General features: G+C 32.9%; 1 long non-coding RNA gene across 2 annotated transcripts; it reads right to left on the reverse strand.

The window, feature by feature from the left end:
- Positions 1-3645: 3645 nt before the first annotated feature.
- Positions 3646-5758, reverse strand: LOC110897959. 2 transcript variants are annotated; one of them, XR_002569119.2, is made up of 4 exons: positions 5210-5758; positions 4866-5111; positions 4124-4260; positions 3646-3695 (listed from the first exon to the last, which is right to left on the reverse strand). It is a non-coding gene; the product is annotated as an uncharacterized LOC110897959 (long non-coding RNA). The 2 variants fall into 2 exon arrangements; XR_004877108.1 differs by having other exon boundaries at positions 4124-4196; positions 5210-5757.
- Positions 5759-9292: the final 3534 nt, after the last annotated feature.

The following is a 9292-nucleotide window of genomic DNA, read 5'->3' on the forward strand; positions in this document are numbered from 1 at the left end:
TATGTTGCAGGTGTTTAAATACTTGAATATGTGTTTGTGGATGTTGCAATTTCGACCCCTTGAAAATGTAGTTTCTTACTTTAGATGTGATTAGAAGGTTGTTTGTTTATTTAACTAGGTTAAACTTGTGTAATGCACGGTTGGTCTATATATTGTATTAATAAAATGTTTTGAATTGTGTTATGTGATAGTGTTGGCGGTGAATTAATTAAATGTTCAACGAACTGTTTGACGAAAAGTTTGTTTATTTATCTAACTAGGTTAAACTCGTGTAATACACGATTGGTCTAAAAGATACTGTTTAGAGTAAACTGTTAAAATAGTCCCTGAGGTTTAGTCACTTTTGTCACTTTAGTCTAAAACTCAAACCTTTTGAATCTAGGTCCTTGTGGTTTCAATTTTGTTGCCATTTTCATCCAAAATCAAAATTTGGTCAGATTTTTTAGTTAATATCTAGTTTTTTCTCTTTTTCCTCCATTTTAATAAAGGGCAAAATGGTCTTTTAATGTTTTATTGTAACAAATTAAAAAACTGACAATTTTGCCCTTCATTAAGGAGGAAAAAGACAAAAAAAAAAAAAAAAACCGGAAGTTAACTGAAAAATCTGAGCAGATTTTGCTTTTGGATGAAAATGACAACAAAATTGAAACCACATGGACCCAGATTCAAAAAGTTTGAGTTCTGGATTAAAGTGACCAAACCTTAGGGACCATTTTGACAGTTTACTCTACTGTTTAATAAAATGGTTTGAACTGTGTTATGTTGGCAGTGAATTAATTAAATGTTCAGCGAACCGTTGGATGAGAAGTTTGTTTATTTATCTAACTAGGTTAAACCCGTGTGTAATACACGACTGGTCTAAAAGACACTGTTAATAAAAATTTCAACCACAAATTCGGCTAGTCTCCCATCATCATCAGATGTCGCAGAAAATAATGGGGAGGGTAGGAATCAAACCTGAGTCCTTTAGAATACCAAGTCTCTCTCTTACCAATCCACTACCACCACGTTAGCATTTGATCATACCGACTAATCCCAAAAAACCAAACTGACAAAAGTTCAAACCATTTGAAACTACTGTTAATAAAAACATACCATCTATACCTTATAATAAAACAAAACAAGCTTAGGCCACATGGCATGAACTTAAGCTATTAGATGCCACGTGGCATTTTATTGTTTCCTCTTTTTTTCCCTTTGAGCGGCAAATTTAATAGACTCTTCCTATTCTACGTTTCATAATCTTACACTAGAAGAATTCCCAAATCCCTCTCAATCATCCTCTCATCTTCTCTCAAATCATCTTCCAAAAATAAATACATTCCATATTCTTATTATTGAAGATCATTCCTTTCAATAATCTCCTCATCACAAACCCTAATCTAAGGCGATCGTTCCACTTTGACAATTTTTGTTTGTCGCATTCATCCGCCATCACAAGTTCATCGATTTCTTCTTCATCTTTTTCAGTTGTTAATTCACACAAAAACAGTAATAAAACATGAGATCGAAATTTGTGTTGATTATGAATCGATTTTAGATCTATTTTTTACATCTTGAATATCAAGTTTGTAGAAAGTGTTGAATTGCAGGTTTTTATTGTTACATCGAAGAAGAAGAGAACAATATAGTTGTTAATTACAATTCATATATCACATCACTGTTTCTATTGTTGTTGGCAATTGATGAAGCTGAAGATGAATGGAGCCAAGAGCAATTTTGGTTGCATAATTTGAAAGAAATTGCAGGTTATGATTCACGGAGATAAAAATTGCAGGTTTTGCTATTTACAGCAACTCCAACGATCAGATGCACTCTGTGATTTATATAATAGGTATGGTGTTTCTATTTTTCGTTTATGAATTTTTCATTTACAGATGCTAATAGTGTTTCTTTTTCTTTTTTTTTTTTCATATTGAAACCCTAAATCTGACATTGATTATTCATTCTTCAAAACAGGTTAATTAGTTAATTCTTTTAGTTTTTGTTTGCTGGTCAATCTAGGGTTTGGTCCCTTTACGGTGAATCCAAACTCTTATTTCGTATATATTGAATCCAAATCCCCAATGTTTGTTTTTAAATCAGGATTTGTTCCCCTTGCACTGAATCAAATCAGATGCTCTATCAGTTCCAGGTAAATACGGTAATTTTTTCTTGGTTTGATCGGATATTTGTTAAATTTTATTTGTTTCATTTTTAATCTAATTTCATTTAATTAAGAACGAGTCAATTCGTGTTGTGTTTAATCTCTCAAATAGGATTAAATCAAAATTTTCAACTTATAATTTAGCACTAATATTAAGTATTTTATAAAGTTTCATTTTACTAATAATAAGCATCTATAAGAAAAAAAGGTTGGATATCAATATTGAAACCAAAATTTGCACATTGTTTTGCTCCTTTAGTGCAATGGCAGATGAGGTTAACAAAGAAACCATTGGAATCAAGCTCTATGCCTCCAACAGAGAGCTGGAACATTACTTTTAAAGTATAATAATTCAGTTGTTCTGTGTAAAAATAAGTTTGAGTTGCATATGATGGTATGTTCTCTCAATAGAAAGTTCTCTAGACCATTAACGGAATAGTCTTGAAAACATTCCGTTCGGGGAAAGTATCATCATCAATAAAAAACAATTGGAATGTAACTTTGCTCAATCTCAAATGGGTCATTATATTTCATCATGCCGGTGCTATTATGAGCAATGAAATAAGAGTTATTGATCATAAAAACTTCCATGTTTTAGAGACGGAACATAAGTGAATTAACATCTTGCATTTCGATTATGATAATATTACAATAACTTCTCTTTCGAGGTACCCACTTCCCCGTATCATTTTGTGGGAAGTTTGAGTAATTTAAATTGGTTTTTAATTGATATTTTTTCTATTTTTTATAAGTTTGTTGATAATGTGTTTAGCCTATGCAAAAGCTATTTGCACACCTTGAGGTTGCGATAAAGGTTATATTATTTCTATTCATTTTTATGTAGATAGAGCTTTTAATTATAAACGGGTCATTTTTGGCTTGTGTTATTGATTTGTGACTGAACTTGCGTAAATCTAATTATCAAACTTGCGAAATCTGGATATCGTCTTCTAATACTCAATTAGTTATTGATTTGTGACTGATATTCTTTTGGTGGATGTGGCTTCGTAGCATTTACAGAGATCGTCTTGAATATTTCGGAAGCTGTTAAACCAAATGCCTAACCCAAAGATGGATGTGGCTTCTAGTTGACAAAATGTCAAGAAATTGGCTTGAAGTTAAAGGTAAACAAACAAGGTGTCTTAAAACGGATGCAAGTGTTTTCTGAATTTAATATTCTTTGATTTTTTTTCTAAGAACTTCTAAATAGGATTGATAACTAAGCTATCAAAAAAGTATGGATGAAGCTCAAACTTAACTAAGTGTTGTCACCATTATTGTGTGCAAGCACCTTATATCAGTTGTCACACCCCAACCAATGGCGGAAACATCGGGATGAGACGAAGTGTGAAGATTGCTCGAGACATCATAACGTTAATAATTGTGACAAGTATTTAAATAGTCATTTCATTTCATTTCTAAAGAATCAATTACAAGGTTTTGAAACAAAATACAACAACATGAATAATAAAATAACACCATATGAATACAATTCTTTTAGGTGTGTATCTAAGCATCCTACTAGATTCCAAGCATCGTCAACACCCACCTGTAACATGTTAAAATAAAGTCAATGCAAAAGCAAAGGCGAGTATACAAGTTTGATACATACATAGCAAAAGATAGGTTTTTGAACAATTCATCATAACAAACATGCGATTCAAGATAAACATTAAATATGGCATGTGTCTAACATATCAAACCAAGAAAACGCAACTTGCTCATGACATAACCAAAGTTTCAGTAGAGGCGGGTCGTTAATCCTATAGCGCTACATATGTCAAGGTTTGGCTCGTACGAAGTTAATGATAAGATAAGAATCACCCAAATTTAAAGTATCAAGCCATCACATATACAAGCATGTTATAGGAATGTTCATGTGTTTAGACAAAAGTTCTTGTGTAAGTTTCAATAAGTAAACATGTTACGCCCCAAAAGTGGTAAAAGTAAAAAGGGGAAAAGTACGAGTATACTCACAATTTTGCTAAGTCTTCCGATTATCCAAGTATGACGAGTTGATGAGATAGGAGGACGGAACACCGAGGTCACCCTATATGGGCAAACGATGGTGCATGAGTGACGGAATTCCAAGAGAACGAACGAGGGTGTTTACCCTAGATATTTAAATATGGTGAACTCGTTATTAAGTATCGGTTAAAAATAAGAGAAAGTAATCTTAATATTTATGTTTTGCATAATATGGAATTCGTATACTATATTTTATCTCAATATGAAGATTTATTGTTATAAAAGAATTATCCATTTATGTTATAAATTTAGAGGTTTAGTTATAAAGAGAAAACGAATCAATCATAATAAAAATCGTTTTGAAATTACATGCGTATTGTTTCGTGGATTTTCACGAAAAACGGGCAGAGTTTCCTCTGTTTTTGGACGATCCCGACAAAATAAGTTGTCGATTTATTTGTCAAAATTCAACAATTAGCGAAACAACATATATTTCTACGAGTTACATAACGAAAATATGCGTATTATACAAATCTCAAAGACACGTTCAATGAACAAGTTCAAGTGACTAGTGTTTTATGATTAAACCGTAATTAAAATATAACAATAATAATAAAATTCACGTCAAATGCTATAATATTTTTAGATGCCAAGTGTAACGGTTCGAGTTGGTTTAGTGTATAAAAAGAACATATAAACAGAATACTAAAGAAAAAAAATAATACTAATAGTATTGTCGTAAATGTTATACCGTATCTCGCGAGTAACCCGCGCGGACCAGTTGGCTGTTGTTGACTTGTTTAGACTGAACCGAAACAACCAAAGCGGTTGTTGTCTGATGTTGGCTCGAACCCGCGACTGTTTGACCACAGTTGACCAGGTTTGACCTGGTTTGACCAAAGTCCAAAACGAAACCCAACTGAGCTGTTGACTGACGTTGCCCCGAACTCGAGACCGAGTATGACCCGCAGATGTCTTGTTAAACCGAACCATGAGCCTAGACACGAGCCAAGTACGACCCCAAATCAAAACTAAGCAGTAGATGGAACGAGTAAAATAAAAAAAATAAAAAGAAAGCTGGAACCCAAAGCTAACCTGAACTGGATTGAGAACAAAGCTGAACCAGGACCGGCTTGAACCGAGCTTCGAATCGAGACCCGAGCAGAGGACCACCGCCACTGCCACTGTCGTCCACCGCTGCAGACGGCGGCGCTACCCTCCTCGCCGATCTCTCTCTCTCATCAGCCTATGTCTCTCTCTCTCTTTTTCTGACCTGAACCGCCGGAACAGATGGAACAGAGGGGGGGGTGGTGTGTAGCCGGAAACGAACGGCCGGAGAAGGAGAGAAGTAGGGGGTGTTGTCGTCGAGAGGGGGGGTCTCGCCTGACGAAACGAACCGCCGGCAGCCGCCGGAGTTCCCTGGAATTCACCGGGTTTCCGGTCACCGATCATAGAGAGAAGATGAGGGAGATCGAGAGGTGTGTTTGGTTGTGGTTGTTTTATGAGTGTAGATGAGGGTAAAGTGTAGGGAAGGTGTGAGTCTTGAAGGGTTAGGGTTTACACAAAGAAGATGGGGAAGATGAGGGAGCAGGGAGGTGAAAGATTTAGTTGTTTGTGTGTGATGACTGCACATATACACGAGAGAGAATTAGGGTTCTTACATTTATTTTTTTTTAGGAAAAAAAAAAGATAAGAGAACAATATAGTCCCTAATCTTTGAAAGATTTAAATTAATTAGTTGAATTAACTGGGTTTAAGTTATATCACAGGGTTGACCAAACTAACTAGGTTAACTTGTATTTTCTAACTTTAAAATTCTAACGAGACTAGTTAGGTTATTAAAAATGGAACCTTTAAATTGTAAAAAAATAATCGATTAATTTAATTAACTAAATAATGGTTAAATAACCATATTTATAACGGATCGAATTAAGGATAAAAGATTTCTCGACGATTAACCATTTCGAAAGGGACAAGTTTCCAAAAAAAGGATTTCCAAGACTCGTTTTCTAAATTAGGAAGGTTGTGAAAACTTATTCTGACTCACCCTTTTTTTGTTATGGATAAACATCAATTGTGAGGCTGACCATAATTGTTAAGATGATTAACAATCATCGTTATCCACCATATACTAAAGTTAGAGCAATAACTACAAGTGTTATGCATTTCATACAATTATCTAATTAAAATTGATTTGGTTTTGAGACCCGCTGTCTACTAACATCTCGTATACAAAAATAGGAACATATAAAACCATCTTAGAAAATCTGATTAATATAGGCTCTTTGCAAGTGGAACAAATCCGTCAACAGGAGTTAGCACAAGAACAAGTTTTAAGAACAAAGAATCATATTACTTATATAAAAGATCAACATTTGTTTCTAACAAAACAGACAAATGAAATCCAACCCTGCTAGCTTCTACCATATTTAACCTTTCTACAAATCATTATATTCTCCATTACTCCATAGACATCAAACTATGTCTGTCTTCTCTCGCAAGATCAACATTTACTTCTTACAGATGCAACTCGTCTTCGGCGAGAACAAACCTCTCCACTAACACTCTCATTTGTTACGTTATCACCAACACTCTCACAGGCCCTCCCAAATGATCCATCATCAACGGGCTTCTTCTTCCTCTCTTTAACTTTTTAACTGAGAATTCGATCTTCAACCTGTCCACTATCCCCTCATGGGAACCACACGTTGCCACATTAACAATTCGCGGTATAATGTCATAACTCGAACCGCGTGTTCCAGAACCACAAATTCCACTGTACACAGATTTCGAATCCGATTCCGGTTCTGTTTCAAGAGGGATGAAATCCATGACTCCTTTATTAGCAGAACCTTCAACCGGGCCATCATAACCGTTATAACTACCCTCTTCAGATTCACACACTTTGTGTTTTTTAACACATTGGTTCTCATAATAAAACTGATCCGGAAAATCACGTTTTGCTGAAACTTTTCTTGGTTTCCATTTGCAGCCGTAGCTGTATGAATCCATTGAGTAAAACTGCATCATGAAATCAACAAATACATATACTTTCCGAAACTTATTTATATTTGAAATATTAATTTGGACTTGTTTAAAATCTAAGAATATTAAGGGAATATGCTACAGAATAGTAATGAAGTTTTAGGAGTGTTCTAATTAGGTCACTGATAAAATTTATTGTTCCAATTAGATCATTCTACTTTATTTTGGTGTTCTAATGCTAGAGATTTTACTTGAACAGCAGGTCATAATCCTACATGGCATTTATTTTACTTTTTTTTTAAAAAAACATGATGACATGGAATAAAAAAAATATAATAAATCAAAACAAAATCAAAACCCAAAAGGATCAAATATTACAAATCGTTGAAATTTTATCGTTAGTTGTTTATCTTCATTTATAATTTTTTAGATATTTTGAAAAAAAAAATCACATTTTTTAATTTTTTCGCATTTTTTTTAACTTTTCTACAATTTTTTTAAAAAAATTTAAATCTATTTCGCATTTTTTTTTCTAATCCATTTGACATTTATGTGTCATGTCAACAAATTTTTTAAATAAAAAACCCTAAATAAACGCCATGTAGGATGGATGACCTTCTATTTAGGTAAAATATCTAGGATTGAAACATAAAATGAAACTTGAATGACCTAATTGGAACAAAAAAAATTATGAATGACCTAATTAGAACACTCTTGAAACTTGGTTACTATTGTACAAAGTTAACCCAAATATTAATGATGATTTTTTTTATCAGTTTGGTTAAACAGAAAACTAATTAAATAAACAAATAAATATTTACGAGAATGAGATAGAAATATTTACCAGGAGTAATATGGTTGCTTCGAAACGGAGATCTTGAAACTTGGTAACTAAAAGGTTAAAACGATGATGGTAAATTTAGGGTTATGGTTTGGAGAGTGTCGCATAATACGTATATATTACTGTCGAAGATATCGACCGTTAGAAACGGGATTTAAGATTTTTGAAAATAGACTTTGTTTTCACGCAATGTTGTTTCATATATAATTTTCTGATTTTTTAAGTTGTTATACGATAATTAATGTTTATTTATTATTTGTTGGTAATTTGATTTTCTTTATCCTCCGTCAAAACTAAATCTGATACTAAATCTGATTATGATTCAAAAAGACCAAAATGTATGAATATGAAAAATAAGTCACAATGTTTTTAACAAATAAATCATAATGTATGATAATTCGTCAGTTGATCTTATATCCTAGACATGGTATTCAAATATTTAACATGCATAATGATAATATTTGACATTTAACAAGTGTCCCTAATCAACCTTGTCTAGTTCGTTCGCTTGTTTATGTCTGTTTGTTAAAATATTTATGTTAGTTTGCGTTCTATTATATACTTATTTAATTTTTTTAGGTCTATTACAATAGCTTTATTGATATTATGGGCCCAACAAATTGATTACATGTTTACTCATTTAGTACCGTTTTAAAAAAACATGAACAAGAAAACCCCGTTTGTTTAGTTATTCGTGTTCGATTGTTGGTTTAATTAAAGTTAAAAGAATCATGCCAAATTTGTTGTCCTTTACAAGCCTATGTTGGCATGTTGCTAATCCACTTGAGAGGGTGTTTGGGTTCCTTTTTTTGAGGAAAAAAGGACTTTTGAAGGGAAAAAAGGATTTTTGAGGGTGTTTGGCTTTCCTTTTGAAGGCAAAAGTCCTTTGCAAAAGCTAGAAGTCAGGTTTTTCTGACTTATTTTTTCCAAAAGGACTTTTGGAAAAGTTGAAAATAAGGTAAGCCAAACATGCCCTGAGTTTCTTAAAATTTCTTCTTTTATTAATGGTGGTGTGTTTTTCAGTTGATCACAAACATATGAAGTTATTACACTTCAAAGTTTTGCTAAGCATAAGCCATAACCATTAATTGTTAATAGTACGTAAGCATTTCACATAAATTTGATAGACGTAAACAAATGAAGTCGTTTGTGGGTTATTTGATAATCGATTCACTAAAAGTTTGCATTGAGGTGTTGGTAAACAAACTTTAGTTGATTTTAATTCCAAATTGAAGTTTATTTAGCAAATGAGTTCGTATCACAGGTCTAAACGAGTCTACTACTTACAAAAAATTCATATCTATATATAACAATAAAATAATATAATTACATATTAAATATTGCTATAACTA

This window comes from Helianthus annuus, chromosome 13 (assembly GCF_002127325.2).
Source record: "Helianthus annuus cultivar XRQ/B chromosome 13, HanXRQr2.0-SUNRISE, whole genome shotgun sequence".
Taxonomy (NCBI): Eukaryota; Viridiplantae; Streptophyta; class Magnoliopsida; order Asterales; family Asteraceae; genus Helianthus; species Helianthus annuus.